Here is a 15,591-nt window from a genome sequence, read left to right on the forward strand (position 1 = left end):
ACTGCATCCTGATAAAAGACAAGTTGGTTGGTCCTAAGCATAAACAAGGGAAGCTTACTTTAGGCCCTTAAAGTAATAGAGGATGTAACAGAGTCCACCTTAGAACAGACAACGCATCTGATTTTCATAGCACATAGATGTATTGGAAGAGGAATAAGAGACTGAATTCTGTTATTTGTGACTCAATGGCTGAAAAGATGTGACATGATTCAAAGCAACAGTTTTTAAACAGGTCAAATGATAGCAAAACATTTAATTAAAAAAATTAAAATATCTACCAACTTCTGAGCTATATATCTAGGTTTAACAACACTGAGTATTGCTGGTGCATTTAATCTCTACATACTTTTGTATAAATTGGAACATCAAGAAGTTGATTGCCAAATTGATTTTGCAGATTGGAGTGGGACAAAAATCGGACTTTAAATCAGGTCAAGGACAACCCAAACATTTAATAAAGTACAAAAGAGAAGTTTAGAAAAATCCCCTATGCTTGTTGACACTACTGCGTAAAATACTTCTGATGCCGCATTCAAAATAACCTCAAGATATAAATAAAAAAAATTCTAGTTAACAATGTCATGTCTAAACACAGAAATCATCCACAACTTCAGTTCACAGGTCATGCTGTATAAGAATTAGATGAAAGATATTAACAAACCAGTTTAAAAATTGGCTTAATTTTTATTATGAATAAAATTAATTTTCATAAATTAGGCTTTTCCCACTGTCAAGTCCTGCAAAAGCCTTTAAAACTGCTGAAGTAACTAATTCCAATCACTTCATTATGGTACTGGAGATTTCTTGATGCAAAGCTCCCACATCAGTATAAACACATCATCACCCCCCCTCTCATAATCAAGTACTGAAAGGAGCAACAAGACCTCTCCTTCCCATCATAAGAAAAAGGTTAAGACTAAACTATCTGCAGGGTGCAGCAGAGAAACCAAGCAATTAGTATATGCAAAGTCAAAGAATTCACATTTCTCTATATAAATCTTCTGATTCATCAAAAACAAATTAGGTCATCTCTATCCAAGAGGAATTGATAGCAGAAAGATGTAACATAGTGTTAAAAAGTCCAGAAATATTAGACTTACAGTAGTGTATTTGGGATTAGACAATGTTACACACATACAAAACACAGTATGACATTTAAAATTTAATTTTACAAGTCAAAGACTGGAAGGAAAACCTCAAAAAGCTTTTTCTCAAAAACCAAACCAAACACACAGACAACAACAAAAAAACAACCAGGACACTCCCCACCCCTTTTCAAGTGAAGGATAACAAATGAGAAAAGCCCACCTTCTGTAGAAAAAAGAAAAACAAGTCCAAAAGTCAGTGGAAGGAAGTTGGGAAAGATTTCCACACGTTGCTATTGTTGCAGTGCTGAAGACTGCTGGACACATGGACCAGGGATGGATTCCTAGAACTCACTGCTATCACTTTCTAGCTGCATCTGGTATTTGAGATGTCAGAAAGTTAGAAAGTGCTCATAAAAAGCACTAGACAAGGAGCAGGTAGTACTACCAACATAATCCATTACATACAACATACTCCTCAAATACTTAAGTCTCAATAAATAAGTCTTTACAACATTTCCACACAAAACATAGGGGTTTTTTTTGGATTAGACTAGTTATGCACAAGGTACATTTTAAACCATGCTGGTGAAGGTGAAGCAACTGTTCTCATACAGCTGGATTTGGCATTCTGTTCAAAAAGCTCTTCTGCATTTGACAGAAATCCTGCAACACGCTTTGAAGGATGATACACAGAATAAATAAGGAAACACGGGCAATTTTCCCATCTTAGTGAAGGAAGTCATACAAACAATTCAGTTTTACTGAACTTAGAGAAAGCTGAAGATACGGGTCATGTTGTTTTGCTCTCCTTTTATTGTTCAACAGTATTCTAAAATCTTAACCTCACATTCTGATTTTGCCCGAACATACTGCAGTGTAGCAAAAGCCTGACAAAACTGTAATCAGTGCAAAGTTAGTGTAATAACCACTCTTCGAAAGACTGGTCATCAAGGTGCACATGGAAATTTTAGTCAAGAAACTAGACAAAATTCATTATTTACTGGACAGTACCTAGAACAATCAGCAGTGAATGACTTAACAACTAGGTGCTGGTAGCTATAACATCAGTTGCAGCTGTTCTGTCAAAGCTGCCAGTGGACATCTGCACTTAAGGGAACAGACTGGCAATGGTCCCACAGCAATACCGCTGAGAATGACTACCAGGAATCCATGCCTGTCTGTTAGCAATATTTCTTTGTCACTGTCTCTATCCATTCAGTGCAGTCACTTAGATCTGGGGATGAAACAGCTCAATCACAAGCCAGAGCATGCCCCACAATATCACTGACAAAGGAATACCCGTAAAAAAAATGGGATGCATCCTAAAGCCTTGTTTATTGCTGGTCTCAACTCTTCCTCTGATGTCACAACCTTCTCTCAGAAGAAAACAATTAAAAGACCAATACATCTGTGGAATCATTCACAACCTTCTTGGCTAAGTAGCAAAGTCAATTCTGACAGTACCTCTTTCCAGCTCTATTATTCCTGACAGTTTATATTTTCAAAATGCAATCAAGACACAGAAAGCCAAGTTCTCAGTCCCTTTTTCAATTCTTATGCATCATCTAAAGAATTTCTCCCCGCTGAGGTGAATATGCACAAAGCACAGGACTAGCATAGCTGATTCTACTATCCAACCTCCCCCCATGTGCATTCTGAGATGGGGAACACCAAGAACAATATTCTGTCCAGTTCTCAGTGGATGTAATATCTCCTGTGGGACAATTTAGCCAATAAAACTTAAGAGTCCGCACACAAACATAAGCACAAGTACAGGAATGAATTGAGCACAGAAGAAAGGATTTTTCTACCCACCTAGTTTCAAATCAAGCATCATTTCAGAAGCAAACATTCTAAGACCAATACTCAAAAAGAGGACAAGATAACTACACATACAACTTTCAGAACTACTACTTCTGTGCAACTAGAGAACTGGAAGACTGTATAAAGAAAAAAAACATGCATGTAACAAGACAGCAGAAAAAGTGTGGTTCAGAGATGACAAGGACAGGATTTAATCCATAACATAATGCTTCCTCAGTGGCAGACCTAACTTCCTCGTTTTAAATAATGTCCTATTCCTCAAGACACTATAAAGGATCAGCAATACACAGAGGGTACAAATCAATTTTTTACAGTATGCAGTGTCATGGATATCATTTCAGTGCTCATCTTGCTCATCTTTGGAAAGAAAAAGATCAGAGTTAGTTACAAAAGATTTTCTAAAAATTATCTATAAAACATATTAAGGATAGAGGCAATAAAAAATATGAAAACTACATAGTTATCAATCTGTATTCCATTAAATACCAGGCTACTGCATGCACACCTCATGATTGGATGACCATCACTATTTACTAGTGTTGAAATATGAGCCTCAAACCATATGTTCAAGCTAGTTTCATGTAACTACATAGAGAATTTTTGATGCACACAGGACTAGACTGCTGCTACCTCCCCATCCCCCAGTGAAGTGTTACTATCACATTATCAATGCAAGCAGAACTTCAGAAATTACAGAAGAAATATTAATTAAATGAAGGGCTTCTTTTACTGGACCTTTGATTCCCCCACAAAGTAGTGTTCTTTAGTTTAATAGATGACTCCATCACAGCACTACAATTATCCACAAGAAGACATCAGGCAAAATTTTAAATTTTCTTTTCAGAACATCAACTAATATATAATATTTTAACTGGTTAACCATCTATGTATTTCAAATTCTATTAAAAAAACCTAACAACTTCATACCTTACATACCACTGTCTTGAACAATGACTGTCACTATACTCGATACTTCAGTCTGAGTGTCTTAGAATAGACGTGATAAAAGGTGATGATTTAAGATGCATACTTTATATACAGTATCCAGATACAAAACAATATGTTTAATCATACTGCAAAAACAAGAAAAGCTCTACTTTTGAATATGTTAGTTCCATATTCCTGTCAATAATATAGTTCCATATTCCTGTCAATAATACTGCCTGAGACATGCTAAGATACCAACATTTTAAGGAAAGCAATCCAGCAAAAGTCATTTTAGGAATGAAGAAGCAGCTGCTGAATTTATCAGTAGGCTACGCCTTCTCAACTCCTATGGTTCATCATAACATAATGAAAGCATGTGCAGTTGTAAACCCAAATATTTAAATCCACACTAGAAGGCAAAAAGAATGCAGACATTAGGTCAGCTGCAATTTTTAACATTTTCAGAAGAGAACAACTGGCCCTTTATCTTGCTTTTCAACTCAATCTAAAGTAGAAAAACAAAGATTTAGGCAGCTTTAACTGGAACAATGTATTACACATCAGTATCTTGTAACATTTTACCACATTTCATCAGAAATGTATAGAAATGTTCTCAAAGGCTCACAGCCTGACAGAGTATGCCAGACTAACCTTACCTCAGAGAGTTAATAATGAGCATAAATACAGAAAACTAAAAATTTCTGGCCTTCCAGTCTCAGGTGAGGTGCTTTTTAAACGAAAAGAAGACTGTACCTTCAAGATTGAAAAATAAAATGGAGAGGTGAAATCCAAGCTCAAAAGGTAAGGCTTTTATTATGCTCTACAAAATCGAGAAACTAAATAAAGTCTTAGGAAGACATTGCTTTAAAGCACATTCTCCTGTTTTACAAACACTTTAGACCTATTTTATTACTGTTTTCAGGTTCACTTCTCATTACTCAAATGCTAATGCACCTTTTACTTTACAGTGTACAAAGGTTGTACACCTTTGAGGTTGGCCCACGGTCACATTATACGGGTACATAACAATTCGCGTTGTCATCTTCAAATTAAGAAGGTATACACTTCACAAGAATCAGTGGAAAACATTAATCAGAAGGTAACTAGATATGAGGAATAATTTAAAGAGTCACAGATAATACAATCACATGCCTTATGTACTGCACTCAGATCAGTCTTTAGGCTAGAAAGCAAGCAACAGAAGTTCAATTTAAACTTTTTGTTACAATGATAGCAGACAGCCTGTACATTAATTTGTCTTAAGTGACAATGTTTTTTTTCTCACACTATATGCATTAAAATTTAAAGGATGCACAAACCTAATACACTTTTGAAGGATCTAGGCCAAAAACCAAAACAGACACGTAAAATCATTCCTCAAACTTTTGGGCATAACAGTCTACCCAAGCTAACTTCCTACACGACACCTGTAAATATATCAGCTACCTGGTACTTCAGGACAATGAAGATGAAGTGACACCTCTTTTCAAAAAGAGATGCCCAAATCATCACATTTCAGAAATGAAACACATTTCAGAAATGAAAAGTGCGCAATCTGGAAATACTTTGTTTGCTCTGCACTGGACTTTCAACTCCACAATGCACACTAGTCATGCCAGGAATATTCCATTCCAGCTGATAAAAGATAATTTAAGATTTTTTCATTACAAAGTAGTAATAACTAATTCCAAGGGTGCTTTTTTTTAATTGTTGTTTTCGAGGAGCTTCTGAGGTTTTTGCACAGATTCAAGCTAAATAGGAATAAGCAATATCAAAATAGAAAATTTCATTCAAGCTAATCACAAGCACTTGGGGGGGTTGTTTTCTATTTTGTGTTTAACAAGAAAGTCTCTGATTTTCACTAACTAGGATAAGCAAGCACAAAAGGTTAAGCTGTATGCTGTACTATCAACTGGAGTTTAGCCAATACAGAGCAGTCTTCATAAAGACACAGTATGTTTCACTTTAAGAACTGTGACATGGACATGCAGTTCCTCCTAAAAATTTCACTCATTTCCCTATCGCTTCAATTTTCCGCTCTGCCAGCTGCCAGAGGGAAGACAACATTTATACTTTTCTATGGGGTCCTCCTTCTCCTTCCATCTAATTGCTGAAGATGAGAATTCTCACTTCTGCTATGTTTCTTAGAAAGAATCTCTGAGGTGTCTAATCCAGAACTGAACATTTCTTTAGGAAAATAATTAATTTCCTTCCTCCCTGGGCAGGAATTTATTGTTGTACTCACATCAATCTGACAAACAGCCTTTCAGTTTCACAGAACTGGTCATAGGATATCACTAAGTTACTTATTGATAGACATACCTGACTACATGTAAAAGTGATTTTCTGTTACCCAGCATCAGGCAGAGTTGTTCTCCTGACCTGTGAATCACGCAGAGATCGGCAAAGGAATTCACAAGTTTTAGTCAGTATTACTACCTTGCAAAGTTACTAATGAGTGAAAACTACTCTTTCCTCCCCCCCAATGCCACTACTTAATAGGTACACGTGCTTTTCTGAAGTCCTCAGACACAACTACTGTTAACTAAAATCCAAACCACTAGAACTGTTGGTCACTGATACACACAACATACTCACAGAATGCTTTTTCAGGAATAGTGTGCAATCATCCATATTTCTATCAAAATCACTCAGAACTACATGTCCAAGTAAAAGGTCATTTTCTTAAGTCATGCATTAAAGAGATGACAACTTCCTTGGAGAACAGAGGTCTACAATGTGTTTTTCTTTAAAAGCTCAAAACAACAAATCTTTTCACTCTAGGAATTTTTTTTTAAATGCACTATAAAACACATTTGTGTAAAAGGTCTTTAGTCACCTGTGAAGAAGAATGATTACAGACACCTGGGAAGTCCAAACTTGCATTAGTATATTAAACCAGATTCCAACAATGATTAACTCAATTTTAAATGGTGCAACAAGATCACGGTGATCCTTCCAGCGAGAAGGAAAGTGGGAAGCAAAGTTACCAAGAATAAATAAAGAGAGCTTGGAATGCTCGGCTTCTGGCATGGAATCAAAAATCCTATGCAAGATGCCTCATCACTATACAGGCATGAACTAGGCAAGTCAGGATGAAACTGAAAACAACCATACGTGAGCAGGAAACTGCCTAGGAATAGACAACAGCACAATACCAAAGACTGAGGCTTTAAATCCAGACACAATCCATCAGTAATGTACCTCCCATAGAACAATTGTGAGGAACCTCCCTGGGAAGCGAACATTGTCCTCACTTCTGAAGGAAGCTAGAGTAGATACACTATTTATTTCACATAGGGTGTCTTGTCCTTGTAGGCACAGAGTTTCAGAGTTAACACAAATTTAAGGAATTTGGATCTTAACTTATCTGTGTGTATTCCCAGACAATGATACACGAGAAAGCCTGAGGGAACATGGTCACAGTCATAATGAAATGGTTTACATTTGTTAGAGTACTTCTCTTCCCACCTAATTCAATACTACTTCTTCTAAACCATTAAGAGGAGGAGCAACAAGCAATGAGCTCAGACACAAAGCAGAAAAAATACAGGATTAAAATTAAGGCAATTAGTATGCAAGTACAGTATTTCTCCAAAAAGTGCCATTTTCACCTTTGGAAGATCATCATTAAGCTACAAAAAGTAGTCTAATTCATGGGATGTTTTGAAAACATCTTGAAAACTTACTGTTTTCAATACTGAGCTAGAACCCATTCCAGTTTTGTAAACCAGCTTGCCTAAGTATAGGTAACAGTTGCCATCTAGATATGAAAATGAATTCATTTACAAAATCCTCTGCCTTTTAATACTCATAAGATGCAAACAGCAGCCTGAAATGGAGTTTGTCTTTATTTTTAAAAATGCCTTTACATCCCAGAGATAAAAGAACCTTTAATTTTGCACAACTATATAATCACGGTCTAGGAAGATGTATACAAGGTGTAGCTTCTCTTCCTCTCTCAACAGCTCCCCAAAGGTAGAACCTTTCACTACATCTCATCCCTTCAATTTTACCAATTTGGCATGCTGTAAACTGGATCACAGAACTTACGTGGATTAAGTCTCACCAGTCTCTTCTTTGTAAGAGTATTTTTAACACGCAACAGTTTAGTGATCACTAAAGCTAAATAAGACCTAAGGATATTTCTGACAGGAAAAGCGTAACGTGGAAAAAAAAGTTGTCTCCAGTCTTAATTGCTTCTCTTTTGCTCTTATTAATACCATTCATTACGGGACCTACTAGAAAAAACACTGAATGGCACATACATTCTTGAGACTAGGTCAGCACTGTCAGAGGTGCAAGCAGGGAGAACTGCAACCCTGTGCCTATTCCAGGCACAGCAAATGCATCCATACAGAGATTAATGACTGGAAGAAATTTATAAACAATGCATCGAGCAACTTTACTTCCTCCAAAGAACCTGCACATTTGTTTTGCTAATGCTATCTTCTATAGCACCTGTAACGAAGTCTATCAGTGACAACTCATCATGAAGAGATGGAAAGAGGAGAGACGGAAGCCAGCAAGCCTGTACACAAGCTGTTTCCTTCCAAACATTTCTTTTCACTGATGGTGTATCACAAGGATCAATTCACAGCCACTTCGCAGAGCTACACATAAGTGTACCACTACAAATCTACAAGCCCTTTGACAGAGATGAAAATCCGTCAGTTTCAGTATACTTTCTCAGTGATTAAACCAATCAAATCAGCATTTTAGACAAAGAGGTATTTCATCATAATAACCAGTGAAACAATTTAAAAGAAATCTAGAGACATTAAAAACCACTATTTTTTTTTCATCACTGATTGAAACAACACTGTTGGGGCAAAACTGTCTCAGTACCATCTGTAAATTCAAAAAAAGAATTAAATTCCACACCAAAAAACCCTTTATGAATTCTATGTTGTAAAGGTAGCACTTTTCACAGTATGCAGTAACTCACTCAACTTTTAATGTTGCACTTAACTCAGCAGGCAATTTTATGACATATGTTGAAGGGATTTAACTGCAAAGGTGATACCAGAGTAAGAATTCAACCATTTGAGACGGGATTATTTTATCGCCAATACCTGATACATATTCTTTATTTGCACTTCTAACACTATTTAATAACATAGCCTTCAAAATCCAATTTTACAAGCAGATAATGCAAATTTCCCAATTACAGATTCAGTAAGGCTCATAATTAAGTCTTTTGGACACTTCTGAAAACATTTTTCCTCTTACAGTCACTAACTGGATTTCAGAAAATAAAGTAAAATTTTGCACAGAGTAATCCTTGAGGAGTTTGCAGTACTTCCTCAAAGACCCTGCAGAGTTTTTCACAAGTCACTGATACATGATGGTAGGATAGTAGAAGCAGAAACTACTTGCTCAGTTTTATTTCCGGGGAGCACTTTTACCAGTACTCTGTAACCACTGTTCAGACATTAAGACTGCAATCACATAGAATGAACTACCTTTTCTGTGCTAAAGATGACTGTTCTTAAGGCAAAGAAGTGGTAACAAATGACAGAATTTGCATCAAGATGGAGCCTTTTCATGTATCGTTGGAAAGCAACAAGCTCTACTTAGAGCTTTCCTTTAGGGAGTAAACTACTAAAATGTTCCTTCCTACTGGGAGAGCCACTAAGGCAACAATTAAAAAAACCCAAACAACTATGAAAAGTAATTGTACTGCACATCTCGACTCTAAGCATGGCGCAGTTACAATTTTTTAAAATTTTTCTTTAATCCAGTATTAAGGACAAAAAGATAGGTCAGGAATACTACAGGTCCTACAAACAGAGCAAATTGGTAAGTTTGGGGAAAGAGAAGGACAAGAGATAATCACAGCACTGGCAGTAGCAAAGGACAGTATGCCAGCTATAGGCAGTGGTCTTCAACTCTATCACATGAACAAATGTTTCTGCTAATCCCCATGCAACTGCTCCCAAAGCTTTCTGAAGGGTAAAGTTATCAGAGAGGATGAAGGATGTCAATTAGTCTCCCTTCAGTCCCTTTCTGTATATGTTTTATTTAGCATATTTTTCCACTTCATACATGCATTTGAGAGAAATGATCAGGTTCTCTAACTTCTCCAAGACTTTTTTAGATGAAGTGCAATACTGACACAAGTAATAAAACTGAGAGCCATGAAACTGGAGAATGATGTCACTTCTTCCTCCTGTTTCTTTCTAATCCTGATCTGCTAGAAATCAGCTATTATGCTTTAATAAACAGTAGGAAACAGTAAGGTGGCTTGGATCTGTGCTTAAGACAGCTTAAGCAAAAAAGCACCCTGTTGTAGTATATGAACACAACTTGCTATTCTAAACATTTACATTGACAGAGTACTGACACCTTTACACAGTACAAGACCATTTCAGATGTCAAATTAGACAACATTAGAACAATACATTAACATTCCAATAAGGGATGATATTTAAGATAGTTTTCTCACAAGATGAGAACAATCCTCATCCAGTTTAGCATTTGCTCTATGCAACGTCAGTGCATTTTTATCAACAACTTTAGTTCTTGAGCACTTTAAAATATTTACTCAAGTAAATAAATCATAACAGTTCTGCTACTGTGTATAGTAGATTCCTCACCAGACTATAATCTTTTTGTATAAAAACTGTGATCTTACAGACTGCTCTCCTAAAAAGAAAGACCAGAGGCAGTTAAGATTCAATCACCCTTCTGATTACATCAACTTAATTTAATCTGAAGAATTTCTGAGACTAGAAATTCAGTAACAGGTAAAAATTATGTTCTATGACTAAAAAGCTTTAAAACTACTTTTATAGCAGCTCTGGAATTCCTCACACACACCCCCACCCCCAAGTCGTCTCTACAGAATTCAACTCACACATTATGAAATAAGACTGCAAAGAATCATTTTCCTAATATTTAACCTCAGGCCAGTTTCAAATTCTCGTGCACGTCATCTTCCTCCATACAATTCCTAACGAATAGAGTGATAGCTTACAGAACCAGACATTGCAAGTGTTCTTCATTAATAGATGTATTAAAAAAAGCAAGTTCAACAAAATTATTATTCTATGTAATATCCTGCATTAAACACTTCAACTAAAGCCTGTCCTAGCAAATAATTAAAATCACTATTTAGTACAAAATAGAGAAGTAACTTTAACTCGTTGAAAAATCAAAAAATATCAGCCAATGTGTCTGGATCAAGTTGCATATAAAGTATGCTGTGGATACTTTTCCTAGTCTTTATAAGATTTTCAACTATGAGGATGATTATTAGCAACCTGAATCATCAAGGAATTTTACTTGTCTTTCTCACTGGGACTGATATGCTTAATTGGATAGTTATTACTAATTTCTAGTATTAACCTCTTGAAAATAACACGCCATTTTCAATGAACACAGTTTTTAAGTGATGATAATGCTTGCAGATTAACAAGAAGAAACTTAAATCCCTTGCCAGTCTGAAGAACAATTATAACAGGCAATTAATAGTGCAAGTTTCTTCACTGGCATTTCCTACCCTTGTAGGCATTCCTAAAGGTGGAGAGCATTCAATGTATGCACTCACTCAAAATCTGTGACTGCCAAGTATGACAGAGATATTTTTTGAATCCTCAATACGACAACTTTGGTTTTGTAAATTACATTTCCTTAAACAAAATTAACATTCCACATAGAAATACATTAAACATGACTACTCAGCAGTCTGCTGTCATTTCTACATATTATTAAACCTGAGCAATAAAGCAGATCTGGATTGCCCCTTTTTTATAATGCTTGTTTATCTGAGATTGCCCCATCCAGCTGTAAATCAACGTATGTTTTCTTCTAGCAATTGCAGAGAAAGGGTGTGAACCATCACAAAATAAGCATCCATCAGTATTTGGTTTATTGTTGGGGGCTGAAATACAAGTTTGACATTTTTGGCTTTGGTAAGTGCCTGTAACAAGTTCTAGATTTAATCAGCAGGGTCCTCAGTATGAACAGATGTAACGGGAAGCTGTGAAACATTATTTCAGTTCTACTTGTAAATTCAGTAATAAAACTATTGTTTAGCATAACAGAAAAGGCGGTGTGAATATTTTGCAACCTTTAGCTTCATTTGCAACACAACAGATTCAGATTTTTTACCATTAAGAATGATCTAAATTACTTAAAAACTGGGATCTTCAGCACTATTCTTCTTAGTATTTGCCTAACTGGCTTAGTCACTCAGATTTAACTCTGTCCCAGTTTGATAGATTTTTTTTTTTCCCCCCTCCAGTGGCTGAAAGACATTTGAAGAAGGAAGCCAAGTTGTATGACCAGTAAAGATCAGATTAATACAGCATAAAGATGTTCAATAAGAGCACAAAGAAATAATCATTTGTGGCTAGAAAAGCTAGCTGATTTTATTAAAAATTTTGATGTTGAAGAGATAAAGGAGAACATGTTCATATTCTTGCAAAATTCAAATAAAGAAGCAATACAAGAGCTTTACAGATAAAAAAAATTCAGTAGTTTGGGGGGAAGGCCAATATCCACACATTCATGACACTCAGAAGACTGAGACACCCTCTTGAAATCAATCATATTGAACCATTACCTACAAAAGTTACCACAGCAGTCTCAAACACTCCTTGAAACCAACAGGTGTTCTCTGTACCACAGCTTACCTTCCTAAGAAAGGAAAAGGCTGCAATATACAGGAAGTTCAAAACAGTTCATGTCAATGCACTACTCCCCTAGAAAAAGACTATTTTCAGATAAAGCCTGAAGGCAGTGATTTCAAGATATTACGCAAGGAAGGCAGACTGAAGATTATATAAAATGTGTCGGTGGCCCTTTTCACATTATTTTTGTTATACTCTTTTGAGAGATTAACAGCTGGTAAACTCCATTGCTTTCCTGAACTGTGGCTTATCACGTAGCAATACTTTTTTCTCTCTGTCATCCCTTGCTGACTCAGAGAAACCATGGTAGAATTCATTGCACGTCATATGAGTCTAAAAACCAAGACATTTTAAGGAAATACCTACCTGAAAATGAAATTTGTAGGAGGGCAATAAATTCCTTAGTGCCACTTATCTCTTTGTTCTATGAAAGCAAAGAGCCTCCCTAATGTGGATTTCTGTAAGGTAATTTGAGTGGCACTCACTTATATGAAAAAGCACGTACCAACTTAGGTGCAGAAAACCAGTTCTATATCCCACTATCCACCACACTGTTCCAAGAAGGATATCAGCATATTACGTATGGTCATGTCTACACCTTTATATAACTTACATGCAAAGTATTCCCTAGAATTGGAATTTATGACTTCTACTTTTGTTTTTCAAGATGATTTAGCAAGTGATTTTTCTGTTCCTCTATTCTAATAGGAAACAGCAGAGAAAAGCTGATTAAACAGACAGTAAAATAGGAAGATTTGCTGGTTTAAACATATTGTTTCAATAAACACCTAAATTCATTAATCAGTAAACATCTAAATTCATTTTTCTGCCCAAAGGTGTTTTACAAATTAACGTGTCCTTGTCTGGAGGACAGGGGAGTGAGGGGGAACAGACGAAGAGGGCCAATTTGGTTAAAATGGAGCAGGTGTGATTCTACAGTCTCACAAAACAGTAGTTCCCCATTCCTCCATCACATGAATGGCAACGTAAAGACATCGCCCATATGAAATAGTATACTTGTGCCAAACCGTGTGTACCTATACTCCTCCAGTAAAAAAGGAATTATACCACACATACTGCTGTTTGTCCCCTTCTGAATACCTATAAGCAGGTAAAAACATAAAAAGCCTTGAAATACTAGCAAAAATGATAAAATGCAAAGACAGAGCCCAAACATGCAGGTGGCTATCTTCTGCCACACAAAACAACGAATCCAAAAGAAAAAAAACCTTTCAAAATGAACAGGTAAGTCACTGGCTTCTTAAAACAACTAGAGAAAAATATGTATACTTATATGAATTTTACACGGGTCATGTGACACTCATGTATACAGACACTCCTCCTTTCCCTCCCACCATCAATGATTTTCCCCATGCAAAAAAAAAAAAAAAAAAAATAATAATACACCACTCTCCCCATCTTCGTGAAAACCAATGCAGGCACCAGCCTTGCTTGGGAGGCTCTTGACAAGCCAGCCTGCCCTCAGTAAGTCGTATGGCTATAAAGCTTAAGAGATTTCAGGTCTTTTTTTTTTAAAAAAAACCAACATTGTAACGAACAATCCAAACGAACCTTTCCCTTCTGCCCCAGGAAAGAGGATTTGCGCGTGTTTTGTTCCCCGGGTCGCAGAGGGAGACTTGGCGCTGCCCGTGCAGGGGACTCGCTGCCTGCAGCTCCACAGGGTGGGGACTCACCCAAGCTGACATTGTCTGGATGCCACAGACTACATCCCTGGCGCATCCCCGGCTCGCTTCCCAGCCCCTCCGGAGGCATGCCTTACACGGGGAAAAGCCGGGGGGCGGGGGGCAAACACGCGCACAGAAAACCCCCACCAGCCGTCAGGATCACAAAGCCCATTTTGAAAAAAATCACCCGGTGAGGTTTAGGGCGTGGAAGGGCGCAGGACACAGACCGCGGGCCGTTAAATCCTCACCCCTCTCACACTCCTTCGCTCGGGTCCTCCCCGCGCAGCCCCCGGCCGCAGCGGTCCCTCTGCGGCCCCCGCCCCGCCGCCGGGCTGAGGGGAAGCGGCAGGAAACGCCGCTCCCCGCCGGCCCGCCCGCCACGGCCCGGCAGACGCCCGCCCGCTCTCCCACCGCCGCCCCCCCACCCCCCAAAAAAGAAAAAAACGACATAGAAGGCGGCTCCACCACTCACCTCGCCCCGGCTCCGGGGAGGTCCCCGGCGGGCAGCGGCGACCCCCCACAAAATAGACGGGCGAGGCGGCGGACACGCTCCCGCTCGCTGCCGGCGGCGGCACCCGGGCTCCGCTCCGCCTGCAGACCCCCGCGGCTGCTGCTCCTCCTCCTCCTGCCGCCACCGCAGCTAATGGTGGCCGCCGATACCGGTTCCCACTGCCGCTCCCTTCCTTTCCCGTTTCTTGTTTCCGCCGAGCGCGGAACCGCCTCCGCCCGACCGCCGGCGCACGTCCCTGCCCGGCAGCGGAGGCACCGCTCCCTCCACGCCGCTGCCGCCCCAGCGCCCGCCGCCGCGCCGGGCTCCCCCCGCCGCTCACTTCCGGCGCGCAGGCCGCGCCTCGCCCCGCCCCGCCGGGCCCACCGCCAGCGCCCGGGGGGCGGCCGGGGCCCCGCAGCGCCAGGGCGGCCGTTGGGCGCGCGGGGGGCGGTTGGGCGCGCGGACGGCCGTTGGGCGCGCGGGGGGGCGGCTGGGCGCGCGGACGGCCGTTGGGCGCGCGGGGGGGCGGCTGGCCGCAGGGCCGCGGTGCCCTGAGGAGCGCTGCCGCCCCGGGGCCGCTGGCTCTCGCCCCGGCGGCCGCGTTGCCGCGCCTGGCGCGGCAGGTCCGCCCGGCCCCCGCGGCGGCAGGCGCGCTTTCTCCGGGCGCCGGCCGTGCCCCGGGCGGCTTGCGGCGGGGAGCGTTCGGTGCGGCTCCGCACGCAGCTGCAGGACGTTGCGCGTCCCGCGCCCCCGGCCGCGGGTGTCTGTAGGCAGCGGGTGACCAGATCCTGGCAATGCGGCGGAAACCCTCGGTCGCGTGTCCCGCAGAGCCGGCAGCGGCGACCCCGGGCCAGCCCCGGACTGCGCCGCCCCGGCCCCGCTCTACCCCCGCTGGGACTTTACCCCTATTTCTTATCCTACCACACAGCTTCGGGGCCGAG

General features: G+C 40.1%; 1 protein-coding gene across 2 annotated transcripts in view; it reads right to left on the reverse strand.

Annotated features, from left to right (window-relative positions):
* Nucleotides 1-14,945, reverse strand: part of RAPH1 (Ras association (RalGDS/AF-6) and pleckstrin homology domains 1) — a 105,032-nt gene extending 90,087 nt beyond the window's left edge. For both annotated transcript variants that reach the window (XM_074829336.1, XM_074829338.1), the window contains exon 1: nucleotides 14,633-14,945. The gene's annotated coding sequence lies outside the window, so the exon portion shown is untranslated. The remainder of the gene's footprint in view (nucleotides 1-14,632) is intronic.
* Nucleotides 14,946-15,591: the final 646 nt, after the last annotated feature.

The sequence above is a fragment of the Strix aluco genome, chromosome 6 (assembly GCF_031877795.1).
Source record: "Strix aluco isolate bStrAlu1 chromosome 6, bStrAlu1.hap1, whole genome shotgun sequence".
Taxonomy (NCBI): domain Eukaryota; kingdom Metazoa; phylum Chordata; class Aves; order Strigiformes; family Strigidae; genus Strix; species Strix aluco.